We start from the raw sequence: 20,540 nt of genomic DNA on the forward strand, positions 1-20,540 counted from the left end.
TCTACTGAACCTCGTAGGTCTACCAGAGTAAGATCCACACGAGAGTGGTACGGTAATCATGTTCTGGAAGTCATGTTACTTGACCATGATGAACCTACGAACTATGAGGAAGCGATGATGAGCCCAGATTCCGCAAAATGGCTAGAGGCCATGAAATCTGAGATGGGATCCATGTATGAAAACAAAGTATGGACTTTGGTTGACTTGCCCGATGATCGGCAAGCCATTGAGAATAAATGGATCTTTAAGAAGAAGACTTACGCTGATGGTAATGTAACTGTCTATAAAGCTCGACTTGCTGCGGAAGGTTTTTGACAAGTTCAAGGGGTTGACTACGATGAGACTTTCTCACCCGTAGCGATGCTTAAGTCTGTCCGAATCATGTTAGCTATTGCTGCATTTCATGATTATGAAATTTGGCAAATGGATGTTAAAACTGCATTCTTGAATGGATTTCTGGAAGAAGAGTTGCATATGATGCAGCCAGAAGGTTTTGCTGATCCAAAAGGTGCTAACAAAGTGTGCAAGCTCCAGTGATCCATTTATGGACTGGTGCAAGCATCTCGGAGTTGGAATAAACGCTTTGATAGTGTGATCAAAGCATATGGTTTTATACAGACTTTTGGAGAAGCCTGTATTTACAAGAAAGTGAGTGGGAGCTCTGTAGCATTTCTGATATTATATGTAGATGACATATTATTAATTGGAAATGATATAGAATTTCTGGATAGCATAAAGGGATACTTGAATAAAAGTTTTTCAATGAAAGACCTCGGTGAAGCTGCTTACATATTGGGCATCAAGATTTATAGAGATAGATCAAGACGCTTAATAGGACTTTCACAAAGCACATACCTTGATAAAATTTTGAAAAAGTTCAAAATGGATCAGGCAAAGAAAGGGTTCTTGCCCGTGCTTCAAGGTGTGAAGTTGAGTCAGACTCAATCCCCGACCACAGCAGAAGATAGAGAGAAAACGAACGACGTTCCCTATGCTTCAGCCATAGGCTCAATCATGTATGCAATGCTGTGTACCAGACCTGACGTATGCTTAGCAATAAGCTTGGCAGGAAGGTACCAAAGTAATCCAGGAGTGGATCACTGGACAGCGGTCAAGAACATCCTGAAATACCTAAAAAGGACTAAGGATATGTTTCTCGCATATGGAGGTGACAAAGAGCTAGTCGTAAATGGTTATGTTGATGCAAGCTTTGACACTGATCCGGACGATTCTAAATCGCAAACCGGATACGTATTTTTATTAAACGGTGGAGCTGTAAGTTGGTGCAGTTCTAAACAAAGCATTGTGGCGGGATCTACATGTGAAGCGGAGTACATAGCTGCTTCTGAAGCAGCAAATGAAGGAGTCTGGTTGAAGGCGTTCATTTCCGATCTAGGTGTTATACCTAGTGCATCGGGACCAATGAAGATCTTCTGTGACAATACTGGTGCAATTGCCTTGGCAAAGGAATCCAGATTTCACAAGAGGACCAAGCACATCAAGAGACGCTTCAATTCCATTCGGGATCAAGTCCAAGTGGGAGACATAGAGATTTGCAAGATACATACGGATCTGAATGTTGCAGACCCGTTGACTAAGCCTCTCTCACGAGCAAAACATGATCAGCACCAAGACTCCATGGGTGTTAGAATCATTACTATGTAATCTAGATTATTGACTCTAGTGCAAGTGGGAGACTGAAGGAAATATGCCCTAGAGGCAATAATAAAGTTATTATTTATTTCCTCATATCATGATAAATGTTTATTATTCATGCTAGAATTGTATTGACCGGAAACATGATACATGTGTGAATACATAGACAAACATAACGTCACTAGTATGCCTCTACTTGACTAGCTCATTAATCAAAGATGGTTATGTTTCCTAACCATAGATATGTGTTGTCATTTGATTAATGGGATCACATCATTAGGAGAATGATGTGATTGACATGACCCATTCCATTAGCCTAGCACTTGATCGTTTAGTATATTGCTATTTCTTTCTTCATGACTTATACATGTTCTTGAAACTATGAGATTATGCAACTCCCATTTGCCAGAGGAACACTTTGGGTGCTACCAAACGTCACAACGTAACTGGGTGATTATAAAGGAGTACTACAGGTGTCTCCAAAGGTAGATGTTGGGTTGGCGTATTTCGAGATTAGGTTTTGTCACTCCGATTGTCTGAGAGGTATCTCTGGGCCCTCTCGGTAATGCACATCACTATAAGCCTTGCAAGCAACGTGACCAATGAGTTGGTTGCGGGATGATGCATTACGTAACGAGTAAAGAGACTTGCCGGTAACGAGATTGAACTAGGTATTGGATACCGACAATCGAATCTCGGGCAAGTAACATACCGATGACAAAGGGAACAACGTATGTTGTTATGCGGTTTGACCGATAAAGATCTTCGTAGAATATGTAGGAACCAATATGGGCATCCAGGTTCCGCTATTGGTTATTGACTGAGAATAGTTCTAGGTCATGTCTACATAGTTCTCGAACCCGTAGGGTCCGCACGCTTAACGTTACGATGACAGTTTTATTATGAGTTTATAAGTTTTGATGTACCGAAGTTTGTTCGGAGTCCCGGATGTGATCACGGACATGATGAGGAGTCTCGAAATGGTTGAGACATAAGGATTGATATATTGGACGACTATATTCGGATACAAGAATTGTTCCGGACGTTTTCGGAGAAAACCGGAGTGCCGGAGGGTTACCGGAACCCCCCCGGGAGAGTTAATGGGCCACATGGGCCTTGGTGGGAAGAGAGAGGGGCGGCCAGGTGGGTCGCGCGCCCCCTCTCCCTCTGGTCCGAATTGGACTAGGAGGGGTGGGCGGCACCCCCCTCTTTCCTTCCCCCTCTCCCCCTTCCTTCCCCCTCCTAGTAGGAGTAGGAAAGGAGGAGTCCTACTCCTACTAGGAGGAGGACTCCTCCTCCTGGCGCGCCCCCCTTGGGATGGCCGGCCTCCCCCATTGCTCCTTTATATACGGGGGCGGGGGGCACCCCATAGACACACAAGTTGATCTACGGATCGTTCCTTATCCGTGTGCGGTGCCCCCCTCCACCATATTCCACCTCGGTCATATCGTCGCGGAGTTTAGGCGAAGCCCTGCGCCGGTAGAACATCATCATCGTCACCACGCCGTCGTGCTGACGGAACTCATCCCCGAAGCTTTGCTGGATCGGAGCCCGGGGATCGTCATCGAGCTGAACGTGTGCTGAACTCGGAGGTGCCGTACGTTCGGTGCTTGGATCGGTCGAATCGTGAAGACGTATGACTACATCAACCGCGTTGTCAGAACGCTTCTGCTTACGGTCTACAAGGGTACGTGGACAATACTCTCCCCTCTCGTTGCTATGCCATCACCATGATCTTGCGTGTGCATAGGAATTTTTTTGAAATTACTACGTTCCCCAACAAAGGCACGACAAGTGTTTGATAGTCTAGTCTGTATCCACTTTGGAGATGGGAAATTGATGCTCTTCTGGAGAGACTGATGGATCAATGGTGTGGCCATCACGGATTTTGTTCCTCTTGTGTTGGAAAGGGTCAGGAGTAGGACTATTAACAGGCGTTTTATCTGTGGCACTATCACCTCCCTTAGTTGGATCGCCGATGTGGGGCCAGGACTCTCACCCCAAGGGCTGGTGTAATTTTTGACCATATGGATTGTTGTTAGCCCTATATCGCTGACCATTGGCACGCTAGACAACTTTGATTGGCCTTGTTCACCTGATGGAAAAAACTTGCCTCGCTCCACCTAAAGGCTCCTCTGTCAAGGAATGGCGTGCTTCCCATCTGCTCAGCCATCTGGGATGCTTGGTGCTGCTAAAATGTAAGATCTTCGCATTGTTGTCTCTTCATTACAGACTATGGACATCAGATCGACGATAACACCACGGGCTACAGTAGTCATCTCTGTGATTCATCTGCTGCTATCAGGAGTAGGACAAGATGGATCACATCCTCATTGGTTGTGTCTACACGCCGGACACTTGGCACATACTCTTCGCTCAACTCACTCGTGCAGAGACGTGCTATAAAAACGGTTTTTACCCCTTTCCGCGACGGAGTTTTAAACCATCACCTAGTGAGTGTGTGCGATAGGAGGGTCATTCCCACACGACCCAGCAACCGTCGGGGATAGGCCCTCCGGCCACACATGCGAGGGAAAAATGAGCTCGTGTGTGATCGGGTGAGGCATCGAAACTCAATCGTTTCCGTTCGTATGTACATCCCACACGGTGAATCCCAAAAAAATATTTCCGTTCATATGTATATCACACACAGTTTTTTGTGTGGAAACGTTTGTGCAAGGTGGCCTAATGCAAACAGTTCTCGGCCGAAAGCCGTGTGTGATTGTTAGTTGATCCAACACGCCTAATTTCTAGAAACCATGTGGGTTATTTGAGTTCATCGCCCACGGTGTTGTCTGAGTAACCGTCTGCAATAGAAAACCCCAATAAGCAGGGTAATTAGCCTATTATTGATAATCCATGTAGTAATCAAGTTGACATTTCTTATAAAACACACCAGATATTTCATATCCGTATAATGTCAACCAGTATTTCATAATCGAATTACATCAAAAAGCTTCAGCACTCAGTTACGCCATTACACAACAGCACCAAGTTCCACATGCAACATGAAAAACCTTTGGAAAGTAGCATCATACACGGTAAATAGAAAAATGAATCTCATCTGGGAAACTGCAGAAGCGGAAGGCAAATATTGAGCCTTCAGTGATGTTGAATGTCCTTGCAACTTTAGGCCAGTGGCTATGGATAATTGCCAGCCCAACCTTCGACATCTTCAGGAAGAATTCAATATTGTACCGTGGGTGTTGAATGAATACCTTCCTCGCCTCTTGACCATGCAGGTGGTTTGAGAGGTAATCATCGGTGAACTGCTTTGAAAAGTACTAAAAACAAAGATATGCATAAATCGCTGTTATAAATTTTGAAATGGCGCAAGGGGTAAAACACAAGGTAAAAGAGTTAGTACCATCCTATAGTTGATTGATGTATTCTTCATTGTGCAAACAAAGATCTTGCTATTCTTCGTTGCAAGTTTTCTCATCCTAACAATCTTTCTGAGTTTCTTGACTTGACTGATATTCATGGACATCTCATTTCCCCATATGCAAAATGGGTCAAATAGTGGGTCTAAGCCTCTAACATTAGGACCTACATGTGCAAGACCAAATTGCAAGAAACCTAAATATTAGAATGATTCCTGCAACTGCACAATAATGTGCTATTGGCGAAAGGACTGCATGAGCAAATCTCGATGGTAAACCGCAGTGTCTCTCATTGTTTCCCTGCAACACATATAAGGAAGATCTTGATCAGGTTAACTGAGAGTTGCCATACTATCAGTAGAATATGTATTGAGTACAGCCAAATTCAATTTATTTCCCACATGCATAACAATACAAAATTGTACCCACAGCAAATGAAAATCAAATTGCAGAATTGAACCAAACAGTTAAATGGACAGCAGACCAAATGAACCAGAACAGTTAACTGAGCACGACATTGAAGAATAGAAACATCTACTAGAAGATAAGACAGTTTAACAAAACAAAGAATGCTTGAGAACAGTACTACGAAATGTAGCAATTGTTGGACCAAACTGTTAATTGAACATTACATTTCAGAGGACAAAACTGTTAACTGAACATCAGATTGCATATTACCATTACAAAGGACAAATCACTAGAAGGCACTGGTGGTGGCCTCGAGAAAACAACACGAACTGCATTTTCATGTAGACAACCGCATGGCAGTGTCGACGGTGGCCTCTAAGACGAGGTGCTCCTCCAAGATCTGGCGGTCGGCATGAATGGCAGCCATAGCAACCTCGTGTGAGCGTGCGGCCGTGATTTTCTTCTCTGCTGCCAGATGCTACTGAGCTCCATGTTATACTGTGTGCAAAATGGCTGTGGGCAGCGCTTAATTGGAGGACGGGGCCATTGATTTCAGCGTAAGGTGTCACGTCATCGTTTGGGGCATATGGGACAGGGAAGGGTGACGATGGTGTGGGTGGGTGTGGATTATCTAACCATATCGACGAGGCTGCGCAGCTAGAAGAAGGGTCGGCGGCGAGGAGGCCGTGCAGCAAGAAGAAGGGTCGGTGGCGAGGAGGCGGCGCTGCAAGAAGAAGGGTCAACGGCGAGGAGGCGGTGCTGCAAGAAGAAGGGTCGCTGGCGAGGAGGCTGAGCTGCCAGTAAGCAGCAATGAAGGTTTGAACTTGGAAAGCAAGGAGGAACAGTGGAAATGTGGCTTTTGGTGGAAGAGAGGGGGCGGGGAGATAGATATTTCCGTGGTGGCAGAAAAATTTCGCTCGGTGCCGCGAGAAACTGGCGTGCAAGTGTGGTTCAAGCGCGGGCGATGGACTTTAGACATCGAAGCTTCCTGTGTAAGCCAGACAAGATGGTGCGCCAAGATATTTTATATCGCCACGATTCTTGCTAGTAAACTGTTTGTGGTATACCTGATTTTTTCATTATGTTTTGAAAGACAAAATGGTGTTACGGAGGGAAAGGATGGTGTTTGAATTGCTAGAACATTTATGTACAGCGAACATGGAACTACGTGAGTGTCATATTTAAATTTGGAAGTATCCCTGGTTCGTTTGGCATTTTTATGCATTAATTGAGTTTCTAGGCATTTAATGTGCATAATTCAAATTTGAACTACAAGCACATGCTCCAGTGCACCAAAGTTTGTTGAAAAATCACATGTGTGTCTTTGGGTGAATTTATAGGTCCCATACAAGAATGAGAATGAAATTCAAACATTTGAGCGTCGTGGCTCGACCGGGAACATTGAAAAACTTGGTTTTTAAATTCCTGTAAATTGAAAACACGCCTGAAAATCATGAAACTTGGCATGGTGTCATTTCATGGCACCAACATGCTATGGTAAAAAAATTGGACGCATTTGGACAAGTTTTGGTGTTAGCTTCTTGCAAACCGGAGTTTCTCTTAAGAAGACTCGTGGTTCCCGGGGGGGGGTGTCATCTTTGTGTGCGAAACGATATACGTTGCCTCCCCCCTTGATTTTTTACAGAGGCAACATAGAACTATATGAGTGCCGTGTTAAAATTTGGAATTATTCTGGGTTTGTTTGGCCTTTTTTATACATTAATTGAATTTCTGGGCATTTAATGTGCATAATTCAAATTTAAACCACAAGCACATGTTCCAGTGCACCAAAGTTGGTTGAAAAATCACATGTGTATCCTTGGGTGAATTTCTAGGTCCCATGCAAGAAATGGGAATGAAATTCAAACATCTGGGCATCGTGGCTCAGCCGGAAATATTGGGAAACTTGGTTTTTTAATTCCTGTAAATCCAAAACACACTTGAAGATCATGAAACTTGGCATGGTCTCATGAGATGGCACCAACAAGCTGTGATAATTTTTTTGTCCGAATTGGGACAAGCTTTGGTATAACCTTCTTGCAAACCGGAGCTTCTCTCAATAAGGCTCGTGGTTCCGAGAGGGAACGTGTCACCCCCATGTGAGAAAGGACATACATTGCCTTCTCCTGCCTTAATTTTTTTACACAGGCAGCTTAGACCGAATAGCAGTTTCGTGCTAAATTTTGAAATTATTCCGAGTTTGTTTGGCCTGTTTTATACGTGCATAATTCAAATTTGAACTACAAGCACATGCTCCAGTGCACCAAAGTTGGTTGAAAAATCAGATGTGTCCTTGGGTGAATTTTTAGGTCCCATGCAAGAAATGAGAACGGAATTCAAACATCTGGGCGACGTGGCTCGGCCGGAAATATTGAGAAACTTGGATTTTTAATTCCTATAAATCCCAAACACGCCTGAAAATCATGAAACTTGGCATGGTGTCATGACATGGCACCAACATGCTGTGATAATTTTTTTGGCCGAATTGGGACAAGCTTTGGTATAAACTTCTTGCAAACTGGAGCTTCTCTCAAGAAGGTTCGTGGTTCCGAGAGGGAAGTGTCACCTCCGTGTGCGAAACGACATACACTGCCTTCTCTCGTCTTAATTTTTTTACACAGGCGGCTTAGACCAAATAGGAGTTTCGTGCTAAATTTGGAATTATTCCGTGTTCATTTAGCCTTTTTATACATTAATTGAATTTCTGGGCATTTAATGTGCATAATTCAAATTTGAACTACAAGCACATGGTCCAGTGCACCAAACTTGGTTGAAAAATCACATGTGTGTCATTTGGTGAATTTCTAGGTCCCATGGAAGAAATGGGAATGGAATTCAAACATCTGGGTGTCGTGGCTCGACCGGAAATATTGATAAACTTGGTTTTTTAATTCCTGTAAATCCAAAACACGCCTGAAAATCATGAAACTTGGCATGGTGTCATGACATGGCACCAACATATTGTGGTAAACTTTTTGGCCGAATTGGGACAAGCTTTGCTATAAGCTTCTTGCAAACCGGAGCTTCTCACAAGAAGGCTCGTGGTTTCGAGAGGGAACGTGGCACCTCCGTGTGCGAAACGACATACACTGCCTTCTTCCGCCTTGATTTTTTTACACAGGTAGCTTAGACCAAATAGGAGTTTCGTGCTAAATTTTGGAATTATTCCAGGTTCGTTTGGGCTTTTTTTATACATTAATTGATTTTCCTAGCATTTAGTGCACATAATTCAAATTCGAAGTACAAGCGCATGCTCCAGTGCGCAGAAGTTAGTTGGAAAATCATTTATGTGTACTTGGGCGAATTTCTAGGTCCCATGGAAGAAGTGGGAATGGAGTGCAAACATCTGGGCGTCTTGTCTCAACCGGAAACATCGAGAAACTTGGTTTTAAAATTCCCGTAAATCCAAAACTCACCTGAAAAACATGAAACTTGGCATGGTGTCATGACATGGCACCAACAGGCTGTGGTAATTTTTTTCCGATTTGTGAAGGCGCACACATTAACAATCAACAAAGTCATTTTGGAACAAGTGTAGTCACGTTACAAATCGGAAACACAAGTATTATTGAAACCATGGGCGTTCTACTTACCATTAACGTGCCGCCATGCGTCCCCCTTTTTTATTGTCTAGGAGGTGCCGTGCGGGGTAGCTATTTGAGTACGGGAGGCGTGCGATCAGACCCATGCGCATGCACATTGGGAGGAGAGCCCTTTGACCTCTATCCGCTGCACACCTCCCTCCCAACGTCTCCATTAATGGTGCCCGAGCCCCTGTTTCATGGCGTGGCTATGTCTCCCTCGACTGAGATTTAAGGGAGAAAAGGGAAAATCTGAAAAGAAAGTTTTGCACGGATCTTGATGTAAGATCCGAGGGACCTATATAGCATCGACTGCGACTTATAGCAAGACTGATGAGTATAAGGATGCTAGCAGTGGATAATAATTGTATTACATATTTAGGAAGATAATTAAAAAAGCCATATGCGGCAACACTCAAAATACAAGGGCAAAAGAAGAAGGAAGACAACATTCTGGCTCGCCGATCTCTACTTTCTTGATGCGTTACTGCAGGCCGCAGGAACTAGTCTCCGCGGCGAGCGGCAATGAGCTCTTTCGTGTCCTCAAGACACTGCTTGAGAGCATCCACGGATTCATCCACCAGCCTTTGGCGCTCGATGTGGAGCATGGAAATCTCTTCCATAAGTTTCTTGATGATGGCGCAGGTCCTCTGCAACAAGGCAGTGGTCTCCTCATGCTGCTTCGTCGTTCCGGCGATCTATGCCCTCAGCAGTTCATGCTCGGTGCGGAGCTTCGCCTTGTCCTCCCCTAGTCCCGGATGACGTTGCTAGCATTTTCAAACGAGGCATTCATCTCATCTTGCTGCTTCATCCAGTCGGAGATCTGACCCATCAGGTCATCGAACATAGCGCGCATGCGCCTGTGAGAGTCGTCGCATGACCACGAGACATTTTCCCAGGCTACCGCGGCACAGGAGGACTTATCTGCTGCATTCGCGGCGCGGCGAGACATCTCTGCTGCTTCTGCAGCGCAGCCGGACCAGTTTGCTGCATCAACGACGCGGCTGGACCTCTGTGCTGCTTCGGCGGCGTGGCGGGACCTCTATGCTGCTATGGCCGCGCGGCAGGACATGTTGGTTGCTTTCACGGTGAGGCAACACATCTGTCGTGCTTTTGCTTCCATGCTCGCCTTTCCCTGGTAGTAATCTCTCGACCCAAAACTCAAGATGGCCATGGCAGACGCAAGGGAACGATGATGAATGACTTGTTTGTTTTTGTGGATGAGGAGTTGAGGAGGAATATCTTGGAGTAGTAGTATTTATAACCGAGTACTAATACGCTCCTAAGTAGGAAACCATTTAGGTTTTGATCCGTGTGAATAGGTTCGCAATTAAATATAGCGTGGTAGTAATTTGGAATGTGATGGGATGCAGGCTCAAAATTTATTGATGGTTCTATAATTTCTAAGCGCGGCACTATTTCAGGACGGCGTAACGTGGGTACGCTTTCTCGGCCGCGTACGTGGCGGTTGCACCATAGGGTGCACCACAATAGGCGATGTCAGCACACGTCTTGTTTCAACAATCGTGCGTGCTCGTTATTACCATTGCGCACGCTTCTTTTAATTATAATGTGTGCCTGTCTAGCGCACACACGTTGATCTATCTAACTGTTTCTGTTTGTTGTGGCTAATCGCAAACAATTCATCCGTGTGAAGTGTATGCCGTCTATCGCAGACACGTTGACATGGCTGACCGTTTCTGTTGTATTACCTAATCGCAAACAGTTCATCCGTCTGAAGTGTATGCCCTCAAACGCACACATCTCCATCTGGCTGCCCGTTTTCGTTGTTCCGCCTCATCACAAACAGTTAATCCCACTGAACTGTATGGCATATATCGCACACGCCTTCATTTGGCTGCCCGTTTCTGTTCTTCTTCCTGATCGCAAACAGTTCATTGAACTGAACCATATGCCTCGCATCACACACGCAACTAATATCTGAACCGTTTCTGATGTAACCGCCATTACAAACGTTTTGCATCTTTTTTGACGGTTTTTTACATCACCGTTTGCGATTAATGCATCACACACAGTTTCATCGAAGGGTCTCTGATTGCAGTGTCACGTTAGCAGCATCCTGCGGTAGTGACTCCACATCCTCATTGCCCCACCATTGATCGCCGACTGCCTCGAGGAGTGGTGGTTTAGATCCAGAAGGTTGATGCCTAAAAGATGGACCAAAGGCTTCGATTGTATTGTCAGTCTTACCGCTTGGAGCCTATGGAAACAACGCAATGCTCGTGTATTCAACAATATGGATAAATAACGGTCATCCATTACATTAGTATCTCAAATCAGAGGTGAGCTTAAAGAATTGATGACTGCTGGTACGGTGTGCCTAAATAGTTTTATGAGAGAGTAGTTCTTGTTATCCTGGATGTGGAGGTGGCTAGCTAGTTTGGGTTCATTGTGCCCTAGCTCTCTCATAAATCTATTGCTTTCTTCTATAAAAATATGGTATGCAATTTGCGTACTCTTGAATTTTTTGTCACTTTAATAACCGTCCGAATACAAAAAAGATCAATGTGAATGGTGCGCGCATGCATCCCTAATGGTGTTAGAGATGAGGCAAGAAGTACGAAACTTGTGCTTACGAGGTCATGATTCAGAAATAGAACAAACATTAGTAGCTCACTTGCACCTTAATAATTTTGTTTAATAATATTTTTATTTTCATGATTTATTATTGACTAATAATAGATAGTCGTGACTTCCTCTTGTTTCCCCTAACCCTAGGCAGCTAGGGAAAACTCTTCTCTCTAGGATTCACAGGCGAGCCCGTGGATACTCATGGTGCCTCCGCTCCGTTTAGTAGTTTAGGTTAGGATTTTCTAGTCCTTGCAGGCGCGTCTCTTGGGCGAATGGCAGTTCTTCTTCGAGTTTGTCTTCTATGTTGCAATCCTCCTCGAGTTCGTCCATCTAGACATACTCACGGAGATCCGACATAGATTTCTACCGTCTACTTGGGGTGCCAATGTTACAGTTTCTCATCATGTGGTCAAAATTGCTTTCAGTCGCTTTAGATCTATACAAGGGTTCAAAGGCGACAACTGCGGTCCATGGCACTGGTCCTTAGGAGCACATGCATGAAAACTTCTCAGTTGACATCGACAAGGTCATGCCGGCTTTGGTAGGGAAACGGCGACAACAACGCGTCGATGGATTGTTCTCACGACAATAGCGGTTGTTCGATGGTCTCGGAATATTAACATAATTTTCATTATGTTTGAGATGCTTTGTACTTCGAGTGAACTCTTATAATATATCTGATCATTTTTGAAAAAAAACTGTAAATGGGTGCGGCAACTCTTTATCGCTTTAGAAGAAGAGATACTAATAGGAATGGTAATATTTTAGGAGATATTCTGCTGGGGATTTCACCGACCTGAAACTATGTAATGTGTGGCTCCATGCTAATGCAGAGCATAATTAAAACCAATAGTTTTATGTAGAGATTAACAGTGTGAAATACCACCAGATCCCTCAGTAGGGGTCCAAGCGTTGCTAGAAGTCACAGATCAGATGTCACACAAGGGTTTTACCAAGGTTCGTGCCTCCGGAGAGTAATACCCTACATCCTACTTGCTTTTGTTATTCATGGTGGAGGGAACCCTCATACGAGGGGTTTACAATGGTGTATGAGGTTGCTACCAAGAGTTTCTATTTGAGAATAGACGCCTATGAGAGTGCCCTAGCCTCCCCTTATATACACGGTGGAGGCTAGGATTTACATGTAGGTAGATGCGATCTTGGCCACCGCCGTCCTTGACTTGGAAGTCTAGAAGGTCTCCAAAGCCCTATTTAGGGGAGGCCTGATGGCGGGCCCCATGGTGGGCCACCCCCGGTGTATAACACCGTCAGTAGCCCCTGAGCCCGACAAAGGTCGCATGAGTGGTCTGCGAAACCTTCTACGAGCTCTTTTCTCCTATCTTGTTTACCCTTATGAGCCTTCTCCATGGGAGCCGAGTTAAGGAAACCCCAATATCGCCTTGTAGGTCCCTTAGGGCCTATCATTTGTGTACCATTTGGTTCCTGATCAGACTCGGGCTTTCTTGGGAAGTCATTTGAGCGTATCACACAAATCATGCTTCGTGGTGATGATGACACCATACATCTCGCAGCCGTGCCTCGCAAAGAGGGAAACTTCAGAGGACGTGGGGCGTGTGTCACGCCGTGAGGCCTGGCACTTTGGTTTCAGACTGGGTGTAAGGAGGGGAAAGTGAGGTCTTTTTCTCCTTCGCCCGCTTTCGGCGATTCCAGCCCCTTTGCCTCAAGCTTTCCCGAGCACGCCGCCACCATGCTGCCCTCGCTTCTCCCTTGTCAGGACATTGCCAGATCTGCCTCCCGCATCTCCATGGCCAAGACCATGAGTGAGAGGAGCGTTCGAACCCTAGCCAAGAACCACCCACCGACGTTGTAGAAAAGAAACGGAAGAGGGTCACTTCCAGGAACAGCTCTGATGCCCGCGGATTTGGCCATTAGGATTTCATCAAGCGAGGTCCCTCCGGCACCCCATGACGGCGAGCACATCTTGTGCTAGGAGTATTTTGCGAGGGGTCTCGGATTTACCCTCCACAACTCATGCGTGGGCTGCTGCGGTTTTTCAGATGCCAGTTGCACCACATTCCGCCCAACGGGGTCCTCCACATCACTAACTTCATCACCTTATGTGAGTGCTTCCTTAGGACATCTCCTCATTTTGAGTTGTTCAGATGCTTTTTGAGTCTGCATTCAGAAGAACGGCGGCGCCGTTTGCGACCTCGGGGGAGTTATCCCTCAGTTGTGTCCTAACTCCAAGTTCTTCACCATCGACCTCCCAAAGTCTGTTTGGGAGTGGCACAAGTCCTGGTTCTACGTGTGCGCCTCAGCGATGGCCTGCCTGCCTTTGTGAATGAGCCCCACAGAACCTACAATCATGGGCTCCATTGACCAAGTTTTCACCGAAGACTAAGGCGCTGACGAATGCCACCACCCTCTTGAAGGAGAACGGGCTAACCGGAAGCCACATAGTGAGGAGATGGATGGGAAATCATGTCCTACCTTTGCTGGTCCGGGCACTCCCCTTGTACAGGTACACGGGGCCGAAGGACCCAGCGAGGGTGTATCGGGATGAGCTCGGGTCAGAAGGAGGTGACGACAACCTCAGCTTCCTGATGCGCCCCAAGGTGATCATGAATTTCGAGAAGAGAACCATTAGGCCTTTCAGCACCGGCCACCCACCAAGTAGCGTAAGCGTTCAAGGTCTGGAAGCACATTACTTTATTAAAAAAATAGAGTTATCATCCTCTCAGGCATTCTGCTCTCATGGTGCAGAACTTCACGGTCTTCGCGACATAACGCTCCGAGTCTCCTCTGCCAGGGCAGGAGGTGAGCGCAGCTCTGGTCGCACTGATGATGCCAGCCGCCCTAAGCATGTGAGGGTGAAGGGCGCGTCCGCCAAGATAGAAGAGGGCATCCAGGGAGGCCTCCGACGAGGGGGATTCGGAGGTGGAGGCCTCCGGTGATACTGACATTGTCGACCTTGTCGACGAGGAGGAGGAAGAGGCTGTGACCTCTATGTATGCATGTCGCGAGGGCGGTGATGGTGATGATGACGATGACGGAGCGATGGCGGCAGTGGTGGCGACAATGACTACGATGATGATGATGATGATGACGACGACGACAATTGCTACATCTTGAGCTTGCGTTGGTTTTCCTTGAAGAGGAAAGGGTGATGCAACAATAATAGCGTAAGTATTTCCCTAAGTTTTTGAGAACCAAGGTATCAATCCAGTAGGAGGCTCCTCAAAAGTCCCACGCACCTACACAAACAAACAAAGAACTTGCAACCAACACAATAAAGGGGTTGTCAATCCCTTCACGGCCACTTCCGAAAGTGAGATCTGATAGAGATAGTATGATATGATAAATATATTTTTGGTATTTTATAATATAGATGTGAAAAGTAAAGATGCAAATAAAAGTAGAATGAAAGCTTATATGATAAAAGATAGACCCGGGGGCCATAGGTTTCACTAGTGGCTTCTCACAAGATAGCATAAGTATTACGGTGGGTGAACAAATTACTATCGAGCAATTGATAGAAAAGCGAATAGTTATGAGATTATCTAGGCATGATCATGTATATAGGTATCACGTCCGTGACAAGTAGACTGACTCCTGCCTGCATCTACTACTATTACTCCACACATCGACCGCTATCCAGCATGCATCTAGAGTATTAAGTTCATAAGAACAGAGTAACGCGTTAAGAAAGATGACATGATGTAGAGGGATAAACTCAAGCAATATTATATAAACCCCATCTTTTTATCCTCGATGACAACAATACAATATGTCCCTTGCAACCCTTTCTGTCACTGGGTAAGGACACCGCAAGATTGAACCCAAAGCTAAGCACTTCTCCCATGGCAAGAAAGATCAATCTAGTAGGCCAAACCAAACTAATAATTCAAAGAGACTTTTAAAGATAACTCAATCATACATAAAAGAATACAAAGGAGATTCAAATATTTCGCATAGATAAACTTGATCATGTAGCGACCCGACCCGAATAGATCAAGTCTCTGTGCTTAAGTGTCATCCCTAGATCGGTATGCTGACACACACAGTACTCGAGGATTTATAACAGAGGTAAATCACATGTATAAAGTAATGTAAATACTATTACCTCAATCCAAATAGCGGAAGTAACAAGGTTGTGGATTCCCATCAACACCAACGGCAAAGTTGAGTGTAGAAATCGTAACCCTAATGTATCACTTACTCGTCGTAAGATCCTGCAACATGAGACGTTGCAGCCACAGAGGGTCAGTACATTGAATGTACTGGCAAATTCACACCACAAAGCAATGATGAATAAAGGCTACCACTACATGCATATTTGGCTGGTGGAGGCTCTATGGTCATAATGTTTTTGCGAAAAGCCAATTTTTCCCTACTGCAAAGGAATAAATTTTATTTAACTATCATGGTGGTTGTTAAACATTGAGAATGGTTGACAACATTCTCAATCCCAATTAAAAGTACTCATTAACAACCCAACAATATTAATTAAAGTAAGATGATGAGATTCACATGATATCCAAGTACTAGATACTCAAGATGTCCATAACCGGGGACACGGCTAATCATGATTAGTTTGTTACACTCTGCAGAGGTTTGCGCACATTTCCCCACATGACTCGATCTCCTCCGTTTGATTTCTCGCACTAAATTTTTATAGAAACGGATGACCGAGACATAGTCTTTCAGAAGCGCTTGCACCTTACGTAAAGGGTAGACCGTACCAACCTACATCCCCCACATCTGCTAGTCTACCCTGTAAGAGTTCGCACGACTTAGTCAACTATGCTAGAGCCCATAATAGCATGTGGCTGCACACGAAAGTTTCTAGCATGAATAATCTTATGATCCCTTTGAGCCTGGGTGGCGGTCCGAAGAAAAACAGGCAAGTCCTGGAAACCAGGTGCCTCAATCCACCCAGATGTGTGTTTAAGTTGCCACCTTAAATAAACCATTAATTAACAAACTCACATTTGTCATGGATACTCTCACCCAATCCACGTCTACTACCATAGCATGGCATAATAAGCAAACGTAGAAGTAACTCCCAAAGGTTTGATAATAAAACAGGTAATAGGTACTACCTCATCTACTTCCCAAAACCCACAATTTAATTAGATCCTAGTCATGCAATGTTTGAGGATTGATCTAATGCATAAAAACTGGGTATGAAAAGGGATATGATCAAAGTGTGAACTTGCCTGCAATGTTGATGAAGATGATTCGCACTCAAAACTCATGGTAGTTCTACGCGTCACACTCTGGTCAATCTATCGCGAGCAAGCAATGGTAACCACACATAAGCAATCACTCAAAAGATCGGAAAGAACGAAGAGAACAACTCGGAAAACATCAAAACCCACCAAATAACTCTTGCAGCATAAAACAATTTCTAACAGTACCTAAACTATGTGAATTTGGCCTTATCATAAAGTTTCGGTCAAGAGCTTCGATTTGCAAAAAGAATCAAATAAATCGGAGTTATAAAACTCGAGTTATGATCAAACGAAGTTCAAATACTAAACTGTTTGAAATTCAAATTTTAAACTTTGAAAACATGTTTAAGTTGTTTTACTGGATAGAGGAGATCATAACAAAGAAGTGGGCGTTGGTTTCGTTGGATTTGGATAAACGGACAAAAAGTTGTGAGCGTTTGAAAATTAGGGACTAATCTGTGAATAAAATTTTCATGGATGGGTCCCTGGCCGAAATAACAAAAAAAGAAAAGAACTAAGTAATGAACGTTTGTTTATAAGATCTAAACAGTGGACGTTCTCTGTTTAATAAAACCAGAAGAAAACAGATCTAGTCTAGAGTTAAAAAAAACGATTTAAAAGAAAAATCGGATCGGTTTTCTCGGGTTATACCGGTTCGGGCAGATCGGCCGGCGGGTCATCGGCGGCGGTTACCGCGTCGGCTGCGCGCGGGGAGGCGACTCCGGTGGTCGGCGGCGGCGGCGGAGTAGACGGGGAGGGCGGCGTGGCGAGGCGAGGAGGATGGCGGCGTCCGCGGTGGTCCACGGTGACGAGACGGAGTGGGGCGGCGGCGGCGGATCTCGCCGGCGGCGGCGGTTGCGGCGGGTCGCGAAGCGGTGGCGGCAGCGGCGAAAGCGGGATCCCGGGGCCGGGGCGGCTCTATTTAAAGGGAGGGAAGGCCTCGGGAGGCGTGGAGGAGGGGCAAAGGCGGCGGGGAGAGTCCGGCCGTGGCACGGACGTCGAGGCGGCGGCAGAGTCGTGCGGGATCCGGCCTCCAGCGCGAGGTCGGGGACGGCGCGGCTGGGCTGGGCTTGGCCTGGCAGGAGCTAGGCCGGCCCAGTTCGGCGGAGGGAGGTTTTTTTTGAAACAAATTTTCAGAAAATAAAATAAAACCAAAATAAATAAATAAATAAGTACTATAGGCATACAATATATCAAAATTTGCAGAAAAAGATTTTCTACAACGTGATCTAGCATCAAATAAAATCCTCAAAAATTCAAATAAATCAAACAGTGCTACAGCTCTAGTAAAATCCAATAAAAATCATTTTAAAAATACCAAAATAATTTCAAATTAATTTCTCTCCAATTTTCCAATGTAGGGAATCATGTTACCCTATTTTCCATATATTTTATTTTTGGAGAAAAATAATATGAATAAAACTCAATAACTCCAAATTGAAAATAAATTGAAAAGAATTTTGAATTTAATTCTTTGAAACTCCCAACTCATATTTCATATGTTTTTGAAGAAGTCATTTTATCTTCGCTCGTGAAAATCATTGAGTTGCATAAAGTTCCAGAATTGAAAATATTTTCCAAATGAAATTCAAATATTTTCAACACCCCTTGTCATTTAAATAAATGGAAGAAGTCATTTTATCTTCTCTCCAGGGTTTTGTTGTGAAAAGAATTTGAATTCGCGGAGATCACGAATGCAAAAAGAAAGTTTGGGAAAGTCCTTTTATTCCCTCTCATTTAACTTTCAAAAGTTTCAAATTTCACTCAATCAATCAAACAATCAATCAAATCTATCTATTTATTATAACATTCGAAAATATAGAATTTTGGGATGTTACAAACCTACCACCCTTAAAATGAATCTCGTCCTCGAGATTCCGAGAGGCTAGAAAGAAATGGGTTAGGATTGGGGCCTTCTCAAAATCCATCGATCATTACAGGGGGTCTGGGGTGCTACCACCCTTAAAAGCATTGTTATGGTTCCATCAAAACTCATATACTCCATCCTTATTGTTGACAGTGTCGGTCTTCTCAGATTCTCGGGAAAATCCCTTCTCTGGGCACTTCCGGTAGTGCCATAACCTTTTCCTCAATACTTCTGTCCTTTCATCTTGGTAAGGTTATTCCGAGACTGGGTCTTCTTAGCTGACGGGTCTGGCGCCAATACTAAACAACTATTGATATCTCATGGTGGTCAACCATTTATGGTTTCTCCTGCAGGAAATGGGTCTGGGCTGAACCTCACCGTATATCCTACGTTGGCAACAGCTGCCGTGTACAAGGGAAAATACTTATACCATTCTAAGGTTCAAACAAGGTTTTGATCATCGTCTCTCTACTATAGGTAAGTCACTCAGATTTACCATCCCACATAACAAGGCGAATAATAAGAGTAGGTCGGTATGGTGATCAATCCATCCCGCACCCAAATCATTATCTTGAATATGGTTTAGTGAATCTCGCATTCTAACACTCGGTCATCCTCACAAGCATGACAAAATTTCTCTTGTCGACGAACCAAGTTCGGATAAATCCATTGATTCTTCAAGCCAAACAAACATCTATCGTTCCTTAACAACTCTCAGGTTTTGCGTTGCTCCTATAAAATCATCGGTTGATAAAGTCGTAATTTCTTCCAGGGTTTTTCCTTCAGCAAGAGTGTGCTTGCTTCTTGGCAGGTCTTGCGGTCTGTGGGTTATGGCCCATCTCATCACTTGTAGTCCTTGAACTTATCATCGGGCAACTGATCATTATTCCAACTTCCAACTTCCTAGTATTCTTAAATCCATCCAATTGTACTGTCTTCCTTCCTTCTATTGGCACCAAACTAGGACATGATTATTCAGACTCATCGTGGAATTTCCATTGATCCATATTTCCAACATATACCTCCTTTATATCCCATGGTAATTCATTTCTTCATCCTCGTGGGATATCCCACATACCGAGATAAAACTTATACTTATGAAGTCCATACTCCACTTCGTGGTACATCATTATCCTTTCCAGGGTCAAGCGTCCTTACGGGGGAATATTGGCCATCTCTGCATGGCACTTCTTCAACGGGATATTCAGACTCATCATGAACTTTTGACAGTCCTTCGGGTGACTCCAATTTGTTGGCCACTTCTCCCATACGCTCCAAAACTCGGTATGTTCCTACAAATCTTGGGGCTAAATTTCCCTTAACTCCAAATCGTTTAACTCTCGCAGAGGGGACACACGAAGACATGCTCTGTCTCCAATTTCATAGACTTCCTCCTTGCGTTTTTGAGTCTGCATAACTCTTCTGCCTGGACTGAGCTACCTTCAGTCTATCTCGAATCAACTTAACATTCTCTTCCGACTCCTTGATCACATTTGGTCCAAACAACTGACGGTCTCCAACTTCATCCCACATCAACGGTGTCTGGCTCCTTCTCCCATACAAAGCTTCAAAAGGGGCCATCTTCAAACTAGCTTGGTAACTGTTGTTGTATGAGAACTCTGCGTAAGGTAGATTATCATCACTACTAGATCCATAATCTAGCGCACACGCTCTCAACATGTCCTCCAGAATCTGATTGACTCTCTCGATTTATCCATCTGTCTGCGGATGAAAGGTTGTACTGAAATCTAGCCTAGTACCCAAAGTGTGGTGCAGCTGATTCCAAAACTTTGAGGTAAACTGCGTTCCTCTATCTGATACGATGGTCCTCGGAACTCCATGCAGACATACGATCCTG

The sequence above is a fragment of the Triticum aestivum genome, chromosome 5B, assembly GCF_018294505.1.
Source record: "Triticum aestivum cultivar Chinese Spring chromosome 5B, IWGSC CS RefSeq v2.1, whole genome shotgun sequence".
Classification (NCBI taxonomy): Eukaryota; Viridiplantae; Streptophyta; class Magnoliopsida; order Poales; family Poaceae; genus Triticum; species Triticum aestivum.